Genomic DNA, 24650 nt, shown 5'->3' with positions numbered 1-24650 from the left:
GACCATAATGCGAGCTAGTTCTCAGGAAGGGTAATATGGGATCCCTGCATGATATTTTGTAAACGCCATAGTGTAACAGATGGAAGACTGTTTTTGAAAGTGCCATGCAACTCACTAGGAAGTGGGGCTTTTTAGTGACCCCAGCAAGGGGAGCAGCTGAAATAAAACTGATAGCTTTTTCAAGGCCACCAGGCTGGTGATCTCTTCTGCTTGGTCTGGGAAATGGATGGTAGAATAAATGAATCTCGATATTGCTATTTCTCTGGTAGGCTGGACCCTGTTTTGTCATTTGTGGTGTGTAGCTGGTGACGACATTGAGCAAATTCTTTGATAATCTCCAGAGGAGATTAGCATTGATTGCCTGAAGTGTCTACAACCTTTAGTTTTGATTGTGGCTGCTTGAGTGAGTTAACATGGCTAGCACGGAGCCAATCTTGTTTGTAGACATGAATTTACAGAATTGTGATGTTTGGGACTGCCTAGTAATGTGTTCCCTTTGAATTGCAGAAATGTGGAATCATAAGGAGGTAAGGGTGGATTATGTTGTATAGAAATGCAGGTCTTAGTTCTGAATTACAATTGTATGTCTCTTCTCGACCTCATTTAGTGGCACCCATGATTGCCTTTATTCTTCTTGATGGGCTTTCAATACTTGATGAATAAACTGTGACATATGTCCTTATGCCATTGCTGGGACAAAATGTTGAATAGAAGCTAGTTTATAAAAACTGAGAAGTGATGTTCACCATATGAGCTAAGTGTATTTGATCTTTTAGCTGTTCTTGCTGAAATCTCCAAGTAGAACACAGGCACAATAAATGTAAATGTAAATGTAAATGTGTCTTGTAAAGCGCACTGCTACCCTGAGGCCTCGTGGCGCTGTAGACCGCTGGGGAACCCGTCCTGGCTATCCCTGTGAGATGGTCCCTCCTGGGTGTCTCCAAGGTGAAACCAGGCATCCCCGGCGAATGTGGGGGGCCGTTGTGGAGATGAGGCAAGCTAATGCCCAGAGTTGCCGAGTGTGTTCCTGGTTAGAGTAGGTACCGAGGCGAGAATTATCGAGTCAGTTTTGACCCTGGTCCACGACCCTGCCGCGTCGGGAATTGAACCCTGGTCCCTGGCCGATTCTCTGCTTGCGGATCTGCCGCCTCTAACCAGTGAGCCACACCTCTCCAATAGCCTGGGGATATTTAAGCGCAAAGAAAGGGGAATGAGAACTGATTCAAGAATAGGATGATAAGGGACCTTGAAGAAGTAGTATCTTCCACAGGAATCTGTATAGACCCCTACTCTTTTTAATATGTGGCACCCATGATTATGTACGTGGCACCACTTGCACAAGTGATAAAATCATTTGGTTTTGATGTCATCTCTTACGCAGATGACACTTAGCTTGTCATCACAATGGGACCAAAGCCAAAAGATACTAGAGTAAGGTTCTGAGACTGCATGAATCATATAGCTATTTGGATGCAGCTGAATTGTCCGCAACTTAATGCAAGTAAACCGATGTCATACTGTTTGGGAAAGCCCACAATTTCTGGTCAGATGACTGGTGGCCTATAGGTTTAAGCACCGTTGCCATTCCCAAGGCAATAGTAAGAAACCTAGGAATTATGGTGGACGAGAAATTGTCTGTGAAGGAACATGTAAGTCACATCACGAGCACATGTTTTGGCATTATGCTCACTTTAAGGAAAGTATTTAATCGATACCACTTTGATCAAGAAAATCCCTAGTCCAGGCCCTTATTATTAGTCGCCTAGACTATGGAAATGCGTTAATGGCCTCCATGAATGAAAAACTGTTTTGAAAACTGCAGGCAGTCCAAACACTGCAGCACATTTAGTATACCATCTTCCTCCCCTATATCCTTCAGGACCCATCCTAAGAAGCCTACCCTGGTTGCCAATAAAAAAAGTGTGCCGATTTGAACTTCTCAGCTTGGCCCACAAATCCCTATATGGCAATGGCCCCCAGAATTTACAGAACAACTTAACTGGTATGCCCCACCAGGAGCTTAAGGTCCCGCAGGAAACTTCTGTTACATCCCCACCAGATTCGTACCGCTAGAAATGGGGGTAGAGAATTTTCATATTTAGCCCCCCAATACTGGAACAAGCTCCCGTTACATCTCCGTGGTATCACCGATCACAGAAGATTCAAAAAAGCTCTTAAACATGGATGTTTTAGACCTGTCTTAGATCACTGTTAATATTCTTCTCCTTTCTGAAGACTCGCAACAGCGCCTAGAGACCCATTCAGGGTGATTTGTAGTGCTCAATAAGTCTAAATAATAATAAATAATTTTGTGGAAAGATATCTAAATCAATCAATGATCCCCAGCATCTCCCTCATGGTAGTGATGGTCTAATGGGCTTGGATCAGATTGCTCCGCCATTGTTTATTGGTGGTATTTATTTCAGGGGAAATTATGCAATTGGCATCCCTGGCTAGAATAAAGGGGGTTTTGAATTCAGTGAGCCTGTGAAGGAGATGTATATACATGTCTGGCGAGTCGGTATTGGGCCTGTAAATGGAACATACGTAAAACTGAAAGGAAAAACAGATAGACGGCACGACTCATATGCCAACACGATCTTTCATATTTGATGAAAGACTTATTTAAGTATTTAAAATGAGAATTAGGACTACTTTATGAGGGCAAGCTTGCTTGGTGGCATAGAGAGATTTGGTGACTAAGTGGGAAAATGTCTTTGGGTTAGCAGATAAGAGTCTTGTTTCTTGCACGCAGGCAATATTTGGTTTGAGTTATGTACACATTGCTTGATCTTTTATACTTCTAAAAATGCCTGAAATGATACCTGTGCCAACATAACCAAAGGCTTGACTTCTTGTCTCCATGCTGTGAGAGTCTCCATGCCTCATTACTGCTCCTTCCTGTTCGGCATGCCATGTGCATTACTTACCTGCTACAAATAGATGATCTCTCCTTCCTGTTTGGTCCCGCTGCCCGTATACTGTGTGCATTACCAATATGCTGAAAATAGAGGATCTCTTCTTTCTGATTGGCCCCTCTGCCAGCCTTCAGTTACATTTTTCTCTTACCTGCAGTTTGGACCTTGCTTTGCCTTTCAACCTGACTGTATTTTGTTTAAGTTGCGCCTGTTTGTGCTTATTTAGACTTATTTTGTACAGCAAGCCTCACAGCTCGCTTGCGTTCCTGCCATCTAATTCCCGCCTCTCCAATGCCCTCCCAGGACCTACTTGAGTGACCCCATTGAGCAGGTCCCTCTGCCAGCTCCCACATGCTGTTTAGCTGTGTGCCTGTCCTCCCGGTTGGCTGATTGTCATTCCTCTGTGCCCATATCCATATGTATTGTTATTTACCTTGCTTTGGCTTTCAGTCTGATTTTTCTATTTTGTTTAAATTGTGCCCTATTGTGCTTATGTAGGCTTATTTTGAACAGTGAGCCTCGCTGCTTACTCACCATTCACTCTGCCCACCTCCTGCCTCCCAAGCGCCTCTTCCTCTTCCCTAGTATCTACTTAATGGTGGCCGCAGACCTTCAAGCCCTGGACCTAGGATGCCGCAAAAACTGCTGCCTCTCATCACCTTGTTTCACAGCTGAGCCATTCACATGCCACTGCTGTCTCTTCACCTGCAACGCCGGACCTCCAGCCTCACAGAAACATGCGCCACTTCCTCTCTGCTAACTGAGACCACCCTTGAAACACTCCGATGCCTCCTGATGAACACAAGACAACTCTGCAAACATGCCACCAAAGTCTGGGACACCATCTCCACCCTCACTCAGACGTGAAACCTGGCTCAACCCAGTCTCCGATATCACCACCACAATGGCCAATGGTTACAAGATGACGCACCGGGAATGCACCAACAAACTCAAACGTGGCATCGCCATCATTCACAAAGAAACTATCCACTGCACCGCCACCAAAGAAAACACCACACCGATCACGGAACACCGTTTTTTCACTGACAACAAAACAACCATCAAAGGCTACCTCGCCTACAGTCCCCCAAGACCATGCGCCGGCCTCTGCTATGCCATCACAGACTTCATCGCCCCTCTTGCCATCGAGTTCAAGCACTACTTCTTCGGATACCTCAAGTTCCACCTGGATGACCCCACACATACTAACTCCACCAACCTCCTGAAATGAATGAACAACAATGGCCTTACCCAACTGGTTACAGACCTCACAAAGTGGAACACACACTGAACCATACCTTCATGTCCAGCAACAGAGTCAAATAGAGCCATGCCAGAGAACTCAACTGGACAGACCACTCCATCGACCACTTCACCATCGCAGTATCACCGCATACCACCACCAACCCCCCAAACCTCCTTTCACAGCTGGAGCAAAGTGACACAGACCCAACGGGTGGATGCCCGTAACACCATTGAGCCGAATGTAGCATCCAACCTACAACAAGCAGTGCAGAACTTCAACACCTGGATCACCAATGCCGCTGAGTGAGCCACTCCCATCAAACCAGCCAAAAACCTGCAGATCCACCAAATGAGTACACACGACCTCAGTACGAATGAAATGCAGCTGTAAACAACTGGAGAGAAGATGGAGCTTCAGCAGAGACACTACAGACCAAGCCAATAACAAATACCACCAACGACACAAAGAAGCGAAAAAGTACACTGTTTCAAACCGCATTGAGGCAAGCACCAACCACACCAAAGAAGTCTTCACCATCATCAGAGAGATTTCCTGTCCCACGGCCACTGAGAACACAATTACCCCCTCACAGGAACTCTGCAGCGCTCTGGTGAACCACTTCCACAACAAAATATCCACCATCTACATGAAATTCAAACCCCAACTCACCCTTCAGCCTCCTCATTCCAATGGAAGCCTCCCCCAACCAGCATCTCACTGCATGGAAAAAGCTCACCACACCAGACACCGCAGCCATCATAAACTCCATCCACTTGGGAGCACCCATGGACTCCTGCCCCCACTGTCTTGTCAACCAAGAAATTAGCGAGATCAGCCTCCAACCCACCACCATCCTCAACGCATCCATCACCACAACCACCTTTCCCGCCGCATGGAAACACACACAAGTCTGACTCTTCCTCAAGAAACCCTCCGCTGACCCAAGCGAACTCCAGAGCTACTGCCCCATCTTGCTGCTCCCTTCCCCGCCAAAGAACTGGAAAAAGCCATCAACCGGCAGCTCACCAAACACCTAGAGAGAAAAAACCTGATAGATGCCTCCCAATCTGGCTTCCACGCCAACCACAGCACCCAGACCGCTGCCATGGATGGCATCCGCACTCTACACAACAGGAGAATCGGTGGCTCTGATCCTTCTTATTCTCTCTGCAGCCTTTGACACCATATTTCACCACATACTCATCAAGAGACTGCACCAGATTGGGATCAAGGAAAATGCACTCAAGTGGATCGCACTATTCCTCTCGAGCCGAACACAGAGAATCCGCCTACCTCCCTTCACCTTGGTACCCATGAGCACCATCTGCAGCATCCCTCCAGGTTTATCACTCAGCCCCACCCTCTTTGACATCTACATGAAACCTCTAGCGGACATTATCAGAACCCATGGTCTCAACATCATATTCTACACCGATGATACCCAGCTCTCAGCAGACCCCACCACCACTAAGACCAACTTCCACAACTGTATAAAGAAGATCACAGACTGGATGAAGAACAACTGTCTGAAGCTCAACACTGACAAGAGCAAAGTGCTGATCATTGGCAACTACGCCTCCCTCTGGACTGACACATGGTGGCCTGCTAAACTTTGGCCCGCCCCCACATCAACAGACCATTCCTGCAACCTCGGCATTATCCTAGACAGCAAACTCACCATGAAAAGACAGATCAACACAGTCTTCTCTGTCTGCTTCCAAACTCTCGCTTTACTCCGAAGAATGTCTAAATGACTCCCCATCAGTACGAGAAAAGCGGTCACACAACCCTTAATCACCAGCCGTCTGGACTACAGCAGGGCACTGTACACAGGAAGCACCACCAAACTCATGGTAAGTCTCCAAACAATACAGAACTCAGAGGCCAGACTTATCCTTAACCTGTCCAAGTGGACCCACATCACCCAGCACCTGAGAAACCTCTGACTCGCCATCCAGAAAATATGCCAATTCAGGTTACTGATACATGCTTAAAAATCCCTCCACAACCAAGGACCACTATATGTTAACCACCACCTGAACTTCCACAAACCATCCAGAAACCTCTGATCTGCTTCCCTCGCGCAGAAACCACACATGCACTGTAGCCACAGTAGAGGCCACTCCTTCTCCCACCTTGCTGCCAAGTCCTGGAATGCCGTCCCCCTCCACCTCCAAATATCACCCTCACTGACCGGTTTTTCAAATAAGCACAGAAACCCAGCACCTGGATACACTAACGGGTGATAAGCCACACTTTACAAGTACTGATCGATGGACTGATTGATTGTGCTGTCTTCCATCTTGAAATTACACTGTACCACACCATGTGATCATTGTTGTTTTTTTTCCGCTCTACCCAAAAAATTGCAAGCCTTACACTAGAAGATGGTGAGCATTCCCAGAGACTTCTCACCACGCTGTACCTAACCAAGGACAGTGCATCCATTATTGAGCTTGAATAAATTGTGTGAGCAACTAAACTCAATGCAATAGTATTATGATAGAATACTTAAATGTACTCTGTAATAAAATGTCTCCTCTTGCTTGTTCCTCATTGGTGCATATCTTGTGAACCATGTACATACTTAGTAAGGTATGAAATCTTTTGTCTGAGGTCCTTTAAAAGGATGTACCTTTCCTCTGCAACCAGGAACACCATTCCACACTTTGTAAGGTTAAACTAACTAGATTTTGCATTGAACTTAACTGAGTTCTTTGTACTTAAGATCTGTATTCTTAATTGCTAAACATGCTTATGATAGATTTCATGTATTTTGCTTATTAGTTCATTATATAAACTCTTTTAAATCATAACCCTTGTCTGCCATTCTTATTGATTTGAGATTAACCAGAAATAGAGACAAGTCCAATCAGGGAGCACCAAAGTCCATCTAAGGACAACACCGCTCCCGGTCTGAGTCGTTGGTTACACTTGGTAAGATTACAAGAAGCTGGCTTGGGCATTAACAGATCTGGTAGCAGAGCTGATGGTTTCGATTGAATCTGCTCAGTACTAGTTACTTTCAATTGTTTATAAAACCAATTACTGCACCTTCATGGTTCAGATGGTTTTCCTCTGAGATTCAAATTGACTAGTCTCAACCCCACCCTGGTTCTGGAAGAAGAGTTGGCTGGATAAAAGTGACATGAGTACCAATAGGGATCTGTGCACACACAAAGAGAGGATAAGTAGTGAGCTGTGAGGCAGGGCGTGTTGGGAATTGTAGTAGCTGTACAAAATAAGCTCTTGGATTTCTGGAAATAATAGTTATCGTATACTTGATGATATTCTTTGACTTTTGAATTCACCGAATGTGAGTTGTTATATGCATAATCTAAAGTGGAACGAGATGCCTCAAGTTAGTTTACTGAAATGATGAACTTGTCTGCTAAGGTGAGGTGTAGCATGAGGAGTTATCAGTCACACCAAGATAGGGACGTAAAATTTCTATTGCATGAGTGCACTAATTGAACTTATTGACAGTTCATTCCTTAGTGCACAAGAGTGAGCACACTGGGTATTGCGACTCCTGAGGGTCGAGAGACTAACTTTGTGTGAGATTAGGTAGTCTTCTTGCTGTTGTGAAAAGTGGTTCAGAAAGTGTTGTCAGCATTTGGGTGTTGCGTCACTTTGTGCTGCACAGGGATTAGCTGGCAAACGATGTAGCCGTGCTGCGATAGGGTGACCTTTGACAGAGATGTGCTGGTATTGGTGGGCAAGTCTCAAACATTGCAGTACTTGGAAAATGTGAGATTGGAATGGAGAGCGATTGAGAGTTTGTCAGCATGGGCAATGACATTTGGAAAAAAGAGAAAGACATGAATAAGGAAGAGAAATTCACTCTCGAAAGGCACAACAGCTAGAGAAATGGTGACAAAGAAAGGATTACACACATGCTTGTGGCTTAGCCAATGGCAGGAATATACGTCCAAAGATAGAGAACTACGGTTCCCACTAAGAGGGACTTTCCATATTCCCAGAAGAGAAAACTTGAGAGTGAGAATTTATGATGTGAAACCTCAACCCAGATCTATACCATTTGAGGCTCTAAATCTTTGGGAGCAGATGGCAAAAGAAAAGAAAAGGAAGAAGTTACAATAGAAATCAGCAATGGGGCCCCCTCATGGATAAATGTGCAGGATTATGAGAGACAGAAAAAGTGGAGGGAAGAGGTAATTGAGACTATTGGAGTTTTTATCCTTTGATAGCGAGTGAGGAGACAGCAAAAGAGAAACATGGGGAAAAAGGAAAATTAAACCCATCGACACGCTCCTCAGCATACGACCACCCCATATAACTCAGCCGCCTCAATGAGCACTACAGCTCTAACGGCAATTGAGAATAGGACAGACACCAAAATGCCTACAGAAGCTCGTGCACCCCCAAGCTATACAGAAGCTACTGTTTTAACCCCTGCTCAACCCCTTTCCCTCCTTTCCCATCCCCCGCTCCGGCCTTTCTGACACTGGTCCCTTTCTCTCAGGTTCCCACGCGCGGATTGCAAATTGTTAAAAGCTCCTCTGGACAGACCCCAAGGATCGGGGCTTCGACCCAGGTCCCGGACGATACAGTTCACCGCAGACATTCACTCTCTGTTATCGGTAAGTTTGGACTCTCCTTTCTTCCCCTTCACACTGCTTGATAATTGACCCCCCTTTCTTGGCCTCCTGGGTAATCAGTATGGCCAACTGTTTTTCAGTCTCCGGAGTCCTATCTGTACCAGACCCTCTGTCTACCTTTTAAATTGATACACGGTCTAAATTCATTAATCGACCACTCTCCGTCATGGATGCTTGCCTCTTTAGTACACCCGGGGACCCTCCAGGCCCCACCATGCTCCACGCGGCACCCGGCCCTAATTATAATTACAATTATAATTAATTTGATCTCTCGGCAACTGTGCCTATATACATACCTCCTTGAACTTGTACCTCTCCCTAGCCAATCACCTACTGATGCGCCCTCCTTTCTCTGCAGCTTCATTCCTGTCATGGGGTCAAGCCTGACTGACCCGGAGTCATCCTCCTCCACCTCCTCCTCCTCCCATTTAAGTATTTAGGTACATGTTTTACCTCCCCCTTTCCACCCACCTATCACGCTGTGCACTTTCCATTTCCAGTTCTAATTTTACTTTCTCCCTCTCTTGTACAGCACCTACATTCGATAACTCGGTCCTGATGATGATCCAAATTAACTAGGATCGAAACGCCATCTATATACCAGCGCATCTTCTGGCGCCTTTTACTATGGTCCAAAAACCTTTAAAATACTTGTCACAATTCATGTAAATAACTGACTGTGAACCAGAAGTCCCTTTGCATATATGTCACTCGTTCACCTTGTGCCACTGCTGTTTCTTCACTTGTCACCTGTGCCGTCCACCTTTCAGTGTCACGAGCACTTGTGTGCACAAAGTTTACGGGTTATCTATGTATTAATTGCTTGCGGTGCTGATACAACTGTTCCCAATGTTTCCCAAAAACCAATATTCTTCAAATGTCTTACACTCCTTTAAATATATAATGCCTTCGGCACATTTAAACAAATCATGAGTCTCCCTACCTTTCTTTTTGCAATGTTTTGTACATGCTTAATAACACATTTTTCAATAATACCAGTTTAGACATTGTTGTTTTTATACAGCCCTTGACAAGAACACCGCTTTTGTTGGGTTCCTTAAAACTTCCCTTGTGAATACATTTACTAGTCCTCCCCTAAGTCAGACCCTTCCAAGTGTTCTCCAGGGACCCCACACGGGTGGCAGGTAAAATACCATTAGGCCCTCCGCAAAAGAGGTTTTGGGGAGTTCCAAGATGAAAGGCCAAGTGATTAGTGCAACCATACCAGTCGACCCCTCAAGTAAGAGACATACACCACAGAGATTTACTGTCACTCATTTGAAAGCTGGTTTTGAAGAAATCATTATGGGAAACGCAGGGATGGATTGCTTAGGATATTTTAACAATAGTGACTTGCTACACATGATCAAGGAAGCTGCAAGAGTGGCACGAGAGGCGCATGTGGAAATTAAGAAGGTCACGGATGAGTATGGAGTAAATTTGACACAGGGAAAGAAGTTGTGGAAGAATGTTAGGATGATGATGGGTGAAAAGGAATTGAAATTAATCAAGCTAAGAGGATTGAAGACCCATGTATGAGAGTTAATCGAGAGGATTAGGAATTGGAGAGAGAACAAGAACTTTAGAGAATTATGGTCCAAGAAGGAAATGATTAAGGTTACAAGAAAGTTTGAAGGTCTCAAGGAGTGTGAGCGGGAAGCTGAAGGAGAAGTAGTGAAGGAAATACCCTCTGAGGGAAGTACACGGAGGAGCATATGTATATGTCCTGTTGTCCCAGACAGATATTAAATTCTCTTCTGAAGGTAAGAGAAAATCCTAATAAGTGCTATACTCTTGATGGATCATCGGGTAACCATTTCAGACGTCCTGTGGGAAGATTTGGATGCCTTGTTTGAAGCGGCAGTCTCAAAGGACCTTTGGTCAGAATGCAAGAGAGCAGTGGAATGGCCTATCCAAGAACCCGCTAGGGTGGCAGGAACAAACACACCTTCACCCTGAGTCAAGACCAAATATGAGGAAGTGATAAAACACTTAAAAACTAAGGTCCCTAAAAGGAAATAAATTGTCCCAAGATTTTCTGAACCACACAAGAAGCCAAAGAGTCCATGAATGCAAATTTTGAGAGGTTAATGCGGGTGTACAGGGAGCATAGTGCACTGAATGACCCACATGGAGATACCATGGAGGGGTTCCTCACCTCCCTTGTGCAAGGACTATGGCCGAAATTAGTAGATTTTCCAAAGAGTTCTTTGTTCACAGAGTAAACCCCATTGATGAGATCCTGCAGTATGTAAAATATTGCTGTGACATATTAGAAGGTAAGTGAAAGGGGCTAAACGAAAGGTTCTTGATAGCCCAGACCCAATTAGCACAAAACGGAGAAATCAAGAGATTTAATGTACCCAGTCATGAGCCTGAAAATAACTCCAGCACTGGGACAGGCATATAAGGAGAGCCCATGATGTAAGGAGGAAGCATCCTGGGAGCAAGGAGAGGTTGAGGTAACACACCAGGAACTAGTATGAAGGTCACCCCCTGCCACATTTGCAACAAGGTGAGGCATTGAAAGCAAGAGTGCTGCTACAATTCCAGTTGGGCCATGATCAATGACCACACTGCATATTTCGTGGGTAGAGAGAGCTTCCTCCAATAGCCAGACCTCCAATTAAAATCCATAGATTCTAAAATCAGGTGTGTCACAATATTCCCCATGACCTATACGAATGCAGGGAGGAATTTCACATTTCCAACCAAGCCAAATGGTTTCTCATAATACATTGATGTCCCACAATGCTCCAGTTCCTGCGATGTTTGAGTGTTCCACAGACTTTGATCAGGCCCAATGACATTGCCTTAGGAGGGAGGAGTGCATGCTTGGCGCAGTCCTAGAAGTGAAAACCACTGTGTTATCCCTGTGCACTCTTGACGATTAGACAAAGTTCAAAGAATTTATGTTGGTGCTCCTTGTGTCACGCGGAGTCCCCCCGCGTCTTTATAGAAATTCGTATGTAGTGAGGAGAATCACCTTCTCACAAAACAAGGGCGTGCAGTAAACAATGAAACTGTTGAGTTTCTTCATCAATTTATTAACTTCATAGATTGAGTTTCAAAAATTCATCCAATTGAGTCTCTGGTTGAAATATCATTTCCAAATCTAATTATACATAGTGAAGATTGTTCTTCGTGAGCACATTAGACATCCACCCAATGCATTTCGGGTCAATAATATCTGACCCTTCTTCAGGGGTCTAAAAATGAAATGAAACAGGACCATTAAGTTCACTGTCCTAGATAAATGAACAACTCTATAAACAGTTAAATCAATGAATACAAAACGCAACAAATATGGTGCACAATACACGAACTATTATTAGGACAAACCAAGTTAAAAGGTGAGCAAGAGAACGAGGAATGAGGAAAAGTTAACGAAGCATACGAAAAGTAAGTGTATAATTGGAAAAATGAAGGTTAACGAGGCATACGAAAAATAAGTGTGTGCTTGGGAAAATAAAGGTAAAGGTAACCCAGGACCGAAACCCAGTTTAAATAAAACGTGCAAACATAAAACGAGTTAAGGAGTGTAGCAAGAGATCTAATAGTAATCCGTTTCAGAACCTGAGAGGAGCGTAATTAAAATAAACTTACTGGAAACCAAACGGTTTTCTCGTGTCTAAGGCTCTGCAGCCGGCGTGAGAGTTCAACGTTGAATGACCGCATAGAATATGCTTGTTTTCTTTAAGTCTGCTGACCGCAGCTACATTGGCAAAAAGTGATATCCGGTCCCTCAATTTACTGTCATGATTAATTCATTGATCATGTTACTGAATGATGATGTTTACTGATGCGTTTATATTAAGTTTGTATTTTGTTTTATTTTTCCATTTTTTATTTTTTCACTCTAACTTTATTGAGTTTTTTGTCTATTCCCTTGTGTTTTCCCAACACCTCGTTTTTACACGGCTTAAACTTGTCTGGCCGCTTTATTGGCCTTGCCGCCAGCTTCCTCACCCGTAGATTTCTGTCAGCCCGACTCCCATAGGTTCGCGTACTGTTTACATTATGTGATCGCGTAACCGATTGGTCCATATTGTTTGTCCCCTCATCACGTGACTTAGTTCACATATACTGACCAATCACAGGGTGATTCTGATCTGTTATCCAGTTCGACGTTGAACTCTCACGCCGGCTGCAGAGCCTTAGACACGAGAAAACCGTTTGGTTTCCAGTAAGTTTATTTTAATTACGCTCCTCTCGGGTTCTGAAACGGATTACTATTAGATCTCTTGCTACACTCCTTAACTCGTTTTATGTTTGCACGTTTTATTTAAACTGGGTTTCGGTCCTGGGTTACCTTTACCTTTATTTTCCCAAGCACACACTTATTTTTCGTATGCCTCGTTAACCTTCATTTTTCCAATTATACACTTACTTTTCGTATGCTTCGTTAACTTTTCCTCATTCCTCGTTCTCTTGCTCACCTTTTAACTTGGTTTGTCCTAATAATAGTTTGTGTATTGTGCACCATATTTGTTGCGTTTTGTATTCATTGATTTAACTGTTTATAGAGTTGTTCATTTATCTAGGACAGTGAACTTAATGGTCCTGTTTCATTTCATTTTTAGACCCCTGAAGAAGGGTCAGATATTATTGACCCGAAATGCATTGGGTGGATGTCTAATGTGCTCACGAAGAACAATCTTCACTATGTATAATTACATTTGGAAATGATATTTCAACCAGAGACTCAATTGGATGAATTTTTGAAACTCAATCTATGAAGTTAATAAATTGATGAAGAAACTCAACAGTTTCATTGTTTACTGCGCGCCCTTGTTTTGTGAGAAGGTGATTCTCCTCACTACATACGCAGTCCTAGAAGTGGCCAAAGTGGTCCATATGTGAGGTCAATGGACATCCAGTATCTTTCTTGATAGACACAGGAGCTACTCACTCGAAGGATGAGGTCCCATACCTACCCGTTTTGGGAAAAGAAGTTAAAGTTTTATGTATCACAAAATAGCAGCATCCCAGTCAGATTACTGTCCAGTCCCAGTAACAATTGGAGATATTAAGAAACAACACCAGTTGGTGGTGTGTTATTCGAGTCTTGTAAACTTGCTATGGAGGGATCTCCTTTGTAAACTGAACTGCCTTGTTTAGTGTGTGCAGGATGGAGTCAGAATCAAAATCCAAGCAGCAGCTGCAGAGTTCAAGCTACAAACACCAGAGCCTGCCTATATCAAGGTATTATCAAAGAGGACACTCATTGATTTGAAAGAGACAGTCAGAGAGGATGTTTGCGATTTTACAGAGAGAGAGAGCAGATTGATAAAATGTGCAAAAACTCTAAAGATAACTGTTCTTCCCAATGCAATTGTTCCTCAAGCGTGTCCTTTCAAGATGACTCCAGAGGCCATTGCAAGAATCTCTCCTGTCATTGAGAGCATGATGGAACAGGGCACTCTCAAGGAAGTCACCGGGAATCCATGTAACTCTCTGATTATGGCTTTGCAAAAAAGCAAACAAAAAAATGGAGGATAGTCCAGGATCTCTGAAAAATTAGCTACATTGTTGTTCCAAGCTATTCAGTGGTACTGAACCCTGCCATGAGTTTGTTCCAGAAGCTGAATGCTTCATGGTCATTTACCTCTACCAATCGTTCTTCTCAGTTCCCTTTCACGAAGACAGCCAGTTTCGCTTTGCATTTCCAAGTGAAGACTCTTGTGTGGTGTTGCGTGCCCCAAGAGTTCACTGAAAGTCCATCCTATTTCTAATCAGATACTTAAAAGAAACTATGATCTCTGCAGTTCCTATGTAGCTGTACCATGATCCAGTACATCAATGATCTTCTGATTGCATCAATGACCATGGAAGCTTGTAGGCAAGACGCTACTGCTCTGCTCAACCATTTGGCTGAGACTGGGCATAAGGTTTCCCCTGAAATATTTGTCTTGCCAAAAATAAGGTATGTACTTGGGGCATCAGATAGAAAAAGGAGCTAGACGAGTGTCCTATGACCACATAGAAATAGGCCTGAAGATGAAGTTCCTTACCACACAGTGCTACACAGAGAGAAGTACAAATGTTCTTGGCATGGTTGGCTATTGCCGACAATGGATCCCGAACTTGGACCTTAGACAGGACAGATTTTTTAAAGATTTCAACTTCTGATCCCAGTTGGTCTAAACTAGGGATGACATCAGAAGGAGGTTTTAGCCCTGAGGAGTTGAGTTCAGTGATGTTGTCTCTCGTCATAAAAATATTTGTTGATCTTATTCTGCGAAAAAACAAGAACAGATCCTTAGTAAGTTCAAACTTGTTTATGGTGGTGGTAGGGACAAATAACAAGCCTTTGGTGAGGAGAGCCTCAGTTTTTATGTCAATGATATCAGATGGCAGGTTGAATACAGGAATCGTATTTAGGTTCTCCAATATTGTTGTCTTCTTGTTTGAAGATAATTCATGGGCTGTTCCTGGTAATATCCCGTCTGTTGATTCCGGAATCTTGGGCGGAAATTTACTCGTCTGTTCCCTACAAAACGATTATTAGGTGGAACTGTCTTGATGGGTACGCATTTGGTTGATTCATAGGGGAGTCACTGTCAGAATCAGTGGTATTGGAGAAGGTGATAATTCTCCTATTGCTCCAACCTGGTTGTGCTTGTCCCAATGCGTTGTCACTATTGATGGTAAAATAGCTCTCTGCGAGATAGGGTTAGGCCCTTTCTGGGGAAAACAAAAGTATGTCCTTTCTAAGTTGCTCCGTTTTTTGCATAAGGAGGTAATCACTAAATGAACCCAGTTCAATAGTGTGACATTTAGGATTCTGTCCATTGTTCCTCAGCTTCAACTCTGTTCATGAGGGAGCTGTGTTCCTTAGAAGATTGAGCCATAAGAGAGAGTCTGTCATCCAATTCCTTAGGGTACTGACATCAGTACAGGTAGCTGTAAGAGTGGGGATGTACGCATATGTTCCTCTCTTCAAGCGATCTTTTTAATTCATTGGAGTAATTCCTTTTTATAACACAGCACAGTAAATCAAGTAGGATTGAGTGAAGGAAAATCTTTTCTTTTCATTTGCCACTTTGTAATCCCGTACCACTCTGTTTTTGTCATATTTGATGAAAAGTTTTAAGTAAAAGGGGACAGCCGGCACGTATTTCGCCCTATTTGGCAAGTTGAGCCAGGGCTTTCTCAAGGCTATTTGTTTTGTTCATAGGTCATATAATCTGATGAAGGTAGAGTACAATCCAATTTGCTTCATGGTAATATTTAAAAAAATCCATAATCTCATAACTCCAGATCACACCATAATCATCAGGGCTTAAAACATTATTATTTTCAGTTAGTTTCTAACCGGATACCCCTCTTGGCAGCATCCGTCTGTTCCTTCAATTGTATGTGTGATCTTTCAGCTCCTCTGTTCAATTCAAAATGATGTCCATCTGGTCGGTACGATCCTTTCCGCCAAGTCTCCAGTATGAATCCATTACAGGTAGCCGTGTTTACCTCACCTATCACTCTGAGGGTGTAAATCTTTATGGGTATCCCAGGTGCACTCACTCCTATTTTCTTACCTCCTATTTTTCTTTTTTATATATACACCATTTAAGAGAGAATGCATCATAGATTGAGAATGTAAGGTGTATTTGCCCTCTCCCATGAACAACTACATCTACATCTAGTTTTTATCCGTTGGAATGTATTTTTCCCTGCCCCTCTGGCATCAGTGAGCAGCATCGCTACTCTTGGGGGAGACGTCTTAATCCAGGTCATTTTTGTTGCCTTGTAGGTTCCCCAGGCACCTATAATCTCTTGTTCATCCTGTTTTCTGCGCCCTGAAGAGGGTGTGACCCACCTGCGGGTCGTTCACCGAAACGCGCGTTGGTGCTGGAGTCCACTTACCACAATGTCTCCTGTTGACATAATTATGTATTTGTGCCTTTTCTCTCAGGAGTCCAAAGAAGCCACAAAAGAATATGTTAGTGTGAGGTATTTTGACACACTAGCTTAAAGTATGACCACTAAAGGAGAAGCAAGACTCATAAAGCTACATATGCTCAAATGTATGTGAAACAGCGCTTATGATTTATTCCAGGGGAATATTTTATTTGATGCAGTGGACGCCATTGAGCAATGTCTGGTGTGAGTGAGCTAGTATGATTCTGCTGTGAGTATGTGTGGGGTAATGGTGTGATTGTTGTGCCTGGGCAGCATCAATTTAACCATTTGCCATTATGGTTTTGTGTTTGTTATAGTATTTATGAAATGCCTTTTAACTGTAACGTTTATATTTTGCTACATGGAAAAAAGGTTAAATGCAGTTGGAATATATACCCTAATATCTTGGCCTTATTTGCACTAGTTGTCTAGTGTTCCTTTTTCCCCCCCTTATGCACACTGTCCTTTGGTCTTTGGGGACAGGAATTTGTAGTTGTCCCTCTCTTTATCCGAGATGATAAGCCTATTTATTATCAGTTGCAGGCAGTGGGCTTGTGTTTTTGAAATTTGCAGTTTTCCCCTGTTTCCCCTGCCTTAGCATCAGTTCAGGAGCCCCCTAGTGTGTGATTTTTCTTCTCACACATGTAGGCAGACATGGGATGGTGTCTACCTTTGAACAGTACTGATCCCCATTTTGGTCAGTGGCAGAAAATTTGTTTCAGAGTTGGGCTACTTGACAGAAACAAAATGTGGGCAAACAAATTGTAGTGACTATGAGCCACATTGGGAAGTACGATGGTCCCACCAACCGTCTCCAGATTGAGTTTGTTGAGATGCCCTGATGTAACACATTGAGGTATATCCTCGTCATTGTGTGATTGTTTTCCCGCTGGGTTGAGCCATAGCCCACCAGTAATTGTGCGAGTCACCAAAGTATTGTTGCTGGAAATCATACTGTGATTCCGAATGCCAGTTAATTTTTAATCAGATCAAGGAAGCCACTTTAAAAATGAGATGATGAAGTTAGAATGCATAGCTGTAGTGATTGAACAGAGATTCCAGTTCAGCTATAGACCCAGATACTCAGGCATCGTAGAGAGACTGAATAGGATGATAAAAGCTAAGCCTGTGTCTCAACTTCTCTTATTTCGAAGCACCTTTATAGATTAACAGGATTGTCTCTTTACATGGTATTGTTGGGAAGAACCTTTTGAACTCCTTCTGTTCAAGCTGCTGCCCTTTATGTGACTATCACATAGAATCGGGTCCTTGAGTGCTGCAAGGGATTGGCTGATGTCCAATCAGGTTGATGCTGCTACTTCAGGACATGACCTGAACCCCAGTGATTGGGTTCACATAGTGTTAGCAAATCTTGCCTGGATGAGCATTGAAGAGGTCTGTACCATGTGATCCTGGTCACCAACACTGCTATGAAGTGTGCTAGGCTGCTTAGCTGGATAAACACCATCCATGCCAAGAGGGTAAGGTGAGAAGAGGAAGAAGCAGAGCCATCAGATTCAATGTTGAATTTTGCAAGATAGGTCCAATCCAGACCGGAAAACTTTGGATAGAGTAAAGATCAGAGAACTAATTGCTTCACCCTGAGATTATGATTATTATATTTATAGAGCACACAGCTACCCAGTAATGGGCTTCCCGTTGCCGACATCACAAAATGAGAGCACATGAGGAACCTTTGCTGCTCGGGTGAAAAGATAAATTTTTAGCTGTTTAGTAAATCAGTGCATAAAAACAAGTTTCTCACATCCCACAGTATGAGAGTGTTTATAGCTATAAAGTGTACTTACAATTGCTGGCTGAGTATGTGAAAGGTATGCTGGGAGACAATTGTTACGTCTGCTCCTACCTTCCAGCCTCTGTGGCTGAAGGGATGGCATATTTTTATTTGCCTCCATTTCACTAAGTTGTTTTATTCTGATTAAGACAAGCCTTTAAAAGATGTGTTGGGAGTGATGCAAATATGTACTTGTGGGTTACTAAACATGTTTATCGTTCTTCCAAGGCTTTTAGTTTAAGAGATCAGCGAGAGTATATGATGAAATTCTTTACTCCCATAAATAACTCACGCGTTACTTCTCAAAACATGCATGCTGCAACTCAAAATTAAAGAGTTTTTGTAAATGGGTTGAACGAGCGGATAAGTTCAGATGAAGAAAAGGGGTAAAAGAGAGTTGGCTTTGAGCATATTATCAGGAAGGGAGCAGGGGTTATAAGGGAACCATCCTCAACATTGAGCATTGACATTGCTAAAAAGGGAACTTTGTGTATAATAAGAATAGCAGGAGGGGAACAAAACGGGTATGGTATTAGGATGCATTGAATGCGAGCATTTTTATTTGATTAAGGGTAGGACATTTGCCGAAGTAGAGGTGAGTATAAAAGGTATCTAATATGTATGTGATGAGGTGGTTTATTTGCAGTTAGTCACATCATAACTGGATAGGTAGTCGATATGCAGCTCTAGTATTCTCCAGAAGATATCATAGTAACAAGTTAACCTGACCCCTTGATTACTACATTAAATGAAGTAAACAAGACTTTAGGCAGATTCTTAGTGACATTTTTGGAGCATTTATACCTTCTGTAAGAGTTGCACTAACTGCTGTTAAGGTTTTAAAGCACTCAACCTTAGTAGATTGTATTGCTACTAATACAGCAGGATATCTAACAGTAATAAATAAGTAATTGCTTGCTATGAGAGCTATGATCATGCAGAACCTATGATAGGATGGCCAGACCTCTCTGCATTTTTTAGTTTTGTGGTCTGCTTTCCTCTTGTACATAGGAAAGGTGGGAGACAGCCAAAGGAAGTGTAAGTGGGAGACTTTGGCACATGAGAAATTAGTTAAGTTCTCTGTTGTGTGTCCGGTTAGTAAATAAGACCCCAGCTGGACAGCCTGTGGTGGCAGATGATTGATAAAGCCTCATTGGCACTGTTAGATCTGGGGGTCTCTAGTTGGCAGAGGTATACACCTTAGACCAAATAGGGACCCTTGCTTCTAGTCAGGGTACAGGGACACACACGGTAGATAACCCCTGCCCACCCTCTAGGTAGCTTGGCTCGAGCAGACAGGCTTATCCCCAAGGCAATGTGTAAGGTATTTGCACGTAGACACCACAACGATCCCCCTTCCGTACACCACAAACTTAGACCACACAGGTGAGTTATATCAAAATCAATATATCTTTATCTAGTTTCCGCAGTTGAAATCAAGCATCACAGGTTTACACAATATTCGCTTTCTTGGTTGGTCGGGATCGTAAGACGATAGTCTCTAGTCTCTTGTGTGATTCGATACTCACTGAGAATGAATCAGGTTGTAGGCTCTTGATGTTTAGGCAGCTACGTTGCTCCGGCGGTGTCGCTGCACTCGTTGTAAAAGCGCTCCTCGGGCTGTTCGGTGCAAGGTTTCCACAACTCCCTCGACGAGCCCCCAGTGACGATGTCGACGTCACCGGAGTCAGCCACTCGCAGCGTGGCTTCGTAGAGCAGGGAAGTACGACTCTCGATCTGCGTCAGGCCTCCGGGTCGCGGCAAGGCACGTGCCGATGAGCACGTCGGTCTTCTTGATGCGGCAACCGGTGTCAGGCCTGGATCAGCGCGGCACTCTCCAGCAAGACAGAGAGCAGCCAGCCCACTTCACAGGCAGATGTTGAGAAGCGCGGTAGAACAGTCCACGGTCCCTGCAGCACACAGCAGCGCAGGGGGGACACAGCAGAGTCTCGGGTTCTGGGCAACCTTTCTATCCCTGGGTTGCGAAACAGGAGGCTAGCTCTTCTCAGGCCCTTGGAGATTCGGTTTAAGACACAGCACACAGCAAAGTCTTGTTTGGTCAAGTGGGTAGGGTCAGCACACAGCAAGACCCCTTCTCCTCCTCAGCTTCAGTTGTACAGCAGAACAGGTCAGCCCTTAGAGCACACAGCAAGGAAATCTTCCTTTAGTTCTTCAGCGGTCCGTCTTTCAGCAGAGGTTTCTCTTGATGGTAGAATCTAAAAATCTGGTGTCAGGGGTCTTGTACTTATACCCCTAAAAGTCTTTGAAGTCTTTGTGCAAGTGGGTCCTGAGCCCGGTCTGATCCAGTTCTGGGTGTTGCTGGAGCACTTTGTTTTCCTGGCTTCTGCTTTCTTTTCAGAGTGAGGGGCAGAGTCGTCAGCCGCCCAGCAGGAAGTGGAGCCAGCAGTGTGGCAGGCAGGCACAGCCCTATTCACTCCCAGGTGCTATCTCCTCCCTCCACTCTCCTTGCAAATGTCGCCATTCAGCAGAGGGCTGACTCAGCCAACCTCCCTGGGGATCCCCAGCCCCTGTCACTCGCAAGCCAGACAGTCAATCCACAAGCGCACCCATGCACACAGAAGGGTCAGACAAGAGAACAGCCACTCTCTAAAAAGTACTGTCCTCCAACTCAGGATTTAGAAACAACCTCTCCTACAAGATGTGTTATTAAATGCTGAGCTCAGGGATATCAAATACTCATGTCTTATCTTGTTCCTATGAGAAGATAGGCCGATAGCCATTGGCACCGGCCACCCCCATGTTAGCCTATGGAGCAAGATAACCTTGCAGCAGTGAACACACAAAATGCCCGTTGTTCACTACCAGAGCATGTTACCTGCACTAGTACATGCTCTACCTTTTACATACACTGCACCCTGCCCAGGGGGGTACCTTGGGCCTTCCATAGGGATGACTGACGTGTATAAAAAGGGAAGGGTTAGGCCCGGTCAGTGTGGACACTGGCCAGGTGGACATGGCAGTCCGGGGACTGCAGGCAGGCCTGCGGTGGCAGGCCTGAGACACCATTTTAGGGCTACACAGGTGGGTGGCGCAATCAGCGCTTCAGACCCACTAGTAGCATCTGTCATCACCAGCCCTGGCACTCACAGTGCACTTTACTAGGGACTTCATGGTGATACAGATATGCCAATCAGGTAGATCCAATCAATATGATATTTTACACAGGGAGCACTTACACTCTGGCACTGATTAGCAGTGGCAGAGTGTCCAAAGCATCTAAACCAGTCAAAACGAAATCCAGCACAGCATCGAAAATCCAGGTAGCAGAGGCAAAAGATAGGGGAAAAACCCACGCCAAGGATGTCAGGTCTAACACGTGTCCCCTCCAGCTGAAAGTGGGGAGAACTACCCACCCTCTTGGGAGTTCTCATCACTAAGGCGGAAAAACCTGGACAGACCATCAGCATTGGCGTGTTCTGTACCGGGACGGTGTTCCACCGTAAAGTCCATTCCCTGTAGGGAGATGGACCGCCTCAACAGTTTTGGATTCTCACCCCTCGTCTGCATTAACCACCTGAGGGGCCTGTGGTCGGTCTGAACACGGAAGTGAGTCCCAAACAGGTAGGGCCTCAGCTTCTTCAGGGCCCAGACCACAGCAAATGCTTCCCTTTCAATAGCGCTCCACCTCTGTTCCCTGGGAAGTAGCCTCCTACTAATGAAAGCTACGGGTTGGTCCCCGCCCTCGTCGTCCATCTGTGAGAGTACTACTCCCACGCCTTGCTCTGAAGCGTCTGTCTGCACTACGAACTCACTCGAAAAGTCAGGCGCCTTAAGCACCGGTGCTGTGCACATTGCAGTTTTCAGGGCATCGAAAGCAGTTTGACAGGCCTCGGTCCAATTCACTTTCCTGGGCTGATTTCTAGAGGTTAGTTCTGTCAAGGGGGAACAATGGTGCCGTATCCCTTGATGAACCATCTGTAATACCCGGTGAGTCCTAGAAAGGCTCTCACCTCCGTCTGCGTCTTGGGGGGTTCCCAAGCCAGAATGGTATCAATCTTAGCCTGTAGGGGCGCCACCTGGCCGCTCCCCACCTGGTGTCCCAAATACACCACTGATCCCTGCCCTATCTGGCACTTGCTGGCCTTGATAGTGAGGCCTGCCTTCTGCAGAGCCTTCAACGCTTCACAGAGGTGTTGCAAGTGTTCCTCCCAAGTGGAGCTGAACACAGCAATGTCATCCAAGTATGCGGCGCTGAATTGCTCCAGCCCAGTCAGTACCCGGTTGACCAGTCTCTGGAAGGTGGCAGGGGCATTTTTCAATCCAAAGGGCATGACGCGAAACTGGAAGTGCCCCTCTGGTGTTGAAAATGCCGACCTCTCCTTAGCCCCTTCAGTTAAGGCAATCTGCCAGTACCCCGAAGTCAAATCAAAGGTGCTGAGATACCTGGCAGCTCCCAACCGATCCACGAGCTCATCAGCTCTGGGGATGGGGTGCGCGTCAGTCTTGGTGACCGCATTGAGCCCACGGTAGTCCACGCAAAACCGAAGTTCGGGCGGGCCACCGGGTGTAGCAGCTTTCTTGGGAACGAGGACCACTGGGCTAGCCCAGGGACTGCTAGAGGGCTCAATTACCCCTAACGCCAACATCTTGGAAACTTCTTCCTTGATGCTGGCCCTGACCTTGTCAGCTACTCTGTAAAACTTCTGTTTCACCGGTAGACTATCTCCAGTGTCCACATCATGGACGCACCAATTGGTGACACCTTGGGTCAGGGAGAACAGGGAGGCAAACTGACCCAACACCTGGCGACAGTCTCTCTGCTGTTCTGGGGTCAGGGTGGGCGAGAGGACCACACCATCCACTGACCCGTCTTGCTCCTTGGTTGCCAGGAGGTCAGGGAGAGCATCACTATCCTCTTCCCCACCATCATCTGTAGCCATGAGCATTGTCACTTCAGACCTCTCGAAATGGGATTTGAGGCGGTTCACATGCAAGACTCTCAAGGGCTGCCTAGGAGTCTTCATGTTGATCAGGTAGGTCACCTCACTCTTGCGCTCTACCACCTCGTATGGCCCGGTCCACTTGTCACGGAGCACACAGGGCTCCACCGGCGCCATCACCCACACTTTCTGGCCAGGTTGAAATTCAACCAGAGTGGTATTCTGGTCGTACCATCTTTTCATTTCTTCCTGGCTGGCTTCCAGGTTCTCTTGAGCGAGCTTCCTGAAGCGCTGCGTTTGGTTGCGGATGGCCAGCACATAGCTGAACACATCCTGGGGGGTTTTCCCACGGGACTTTTCCCACCCCTCCTTCACCAGTGTGAGAGGTCCTCTAACAGGGTGGCCATACAGCAGTTCAAAGGGGCTGAACCCTAAGGACTTCTGAGGCACCTCCCGGTAGGCAAACAACAGGCATGGTAACAAGACGTCCCACTTCCGTCTCATGGGCTCCGCTAGGCCCATAATCATACCTTTCAGGGTGCGGTTGAACCTTTCAACCAACCCGTTTCCTTGAGGGTGGTAAGGAGTGGTGAACTTATACGTTACCCCACACTCCTTCCACAGTGACTTCATGTACCTAGAGATGAAGTTGGTATCTCGGTCGGAGACCACCTCTCTGGGGAACCCCACACGGGAAAAGATCCCCATCAATGCACGGCCCACCACGGGGGCTGTGATTGTCCTGAGAGGGACGGCTTCCGGGTACCGAGTGGCGTGATCCACCAAGACCAGGATAAACCTGTTGTCTAAGGCGGTCTTGGGATCCAGGGGCCCTACGATATCAATGCCCACCCGCTCGAAAGGGGTGCTCACTACAGGAAACGGCTGGAGGGGCGCCACGCACTTCCATCCGCTCTTACCACTGGTTTGACATGTTTGGCAAGACTTACAAAAGGTACCGACGTGCTTCTTCATCTGGGGCCAGTAAAAGTGGGTGACAAGCTTGTGATAGGTCTTGTCTTGCCCCAGATGTCCTGCGAGAGGCACGTCGTGAGCCAGACCCAGTAAGAAGTTCCTGAAGCGCTCGGGTACCACCAGCACACGGGCTGCACCGGGCTCAGCGAACTTAGGCTCACTATAAAGTAAGTCATCCTCCCAGTAAATGAAATGTTCCTTGGACCCTAGGCCTGCTGCCTGGTCTGCAGCCTGCTGCCGCACACCGACGAGAGAAGGGCACTCCTTCTGAGCCTGGCAGAATTCTTCCCT

The sequence above is a fragment of the Triturus cristatus genome, chromosome 10, assembly GCF_964204655.1.
Source record: "Triturus cristatus chromosome 10, aTriCri1.1, whole genome shotgun sequence".
NCBI classification, from domain to species: Eukaryota; Metazoa; Chordata; class Amphibia; order Caudata; family Salamandridae; genus Triturus; species Triturus cristatus.
Note: the sequence above shows the minus strand (reverse complement) of the source record.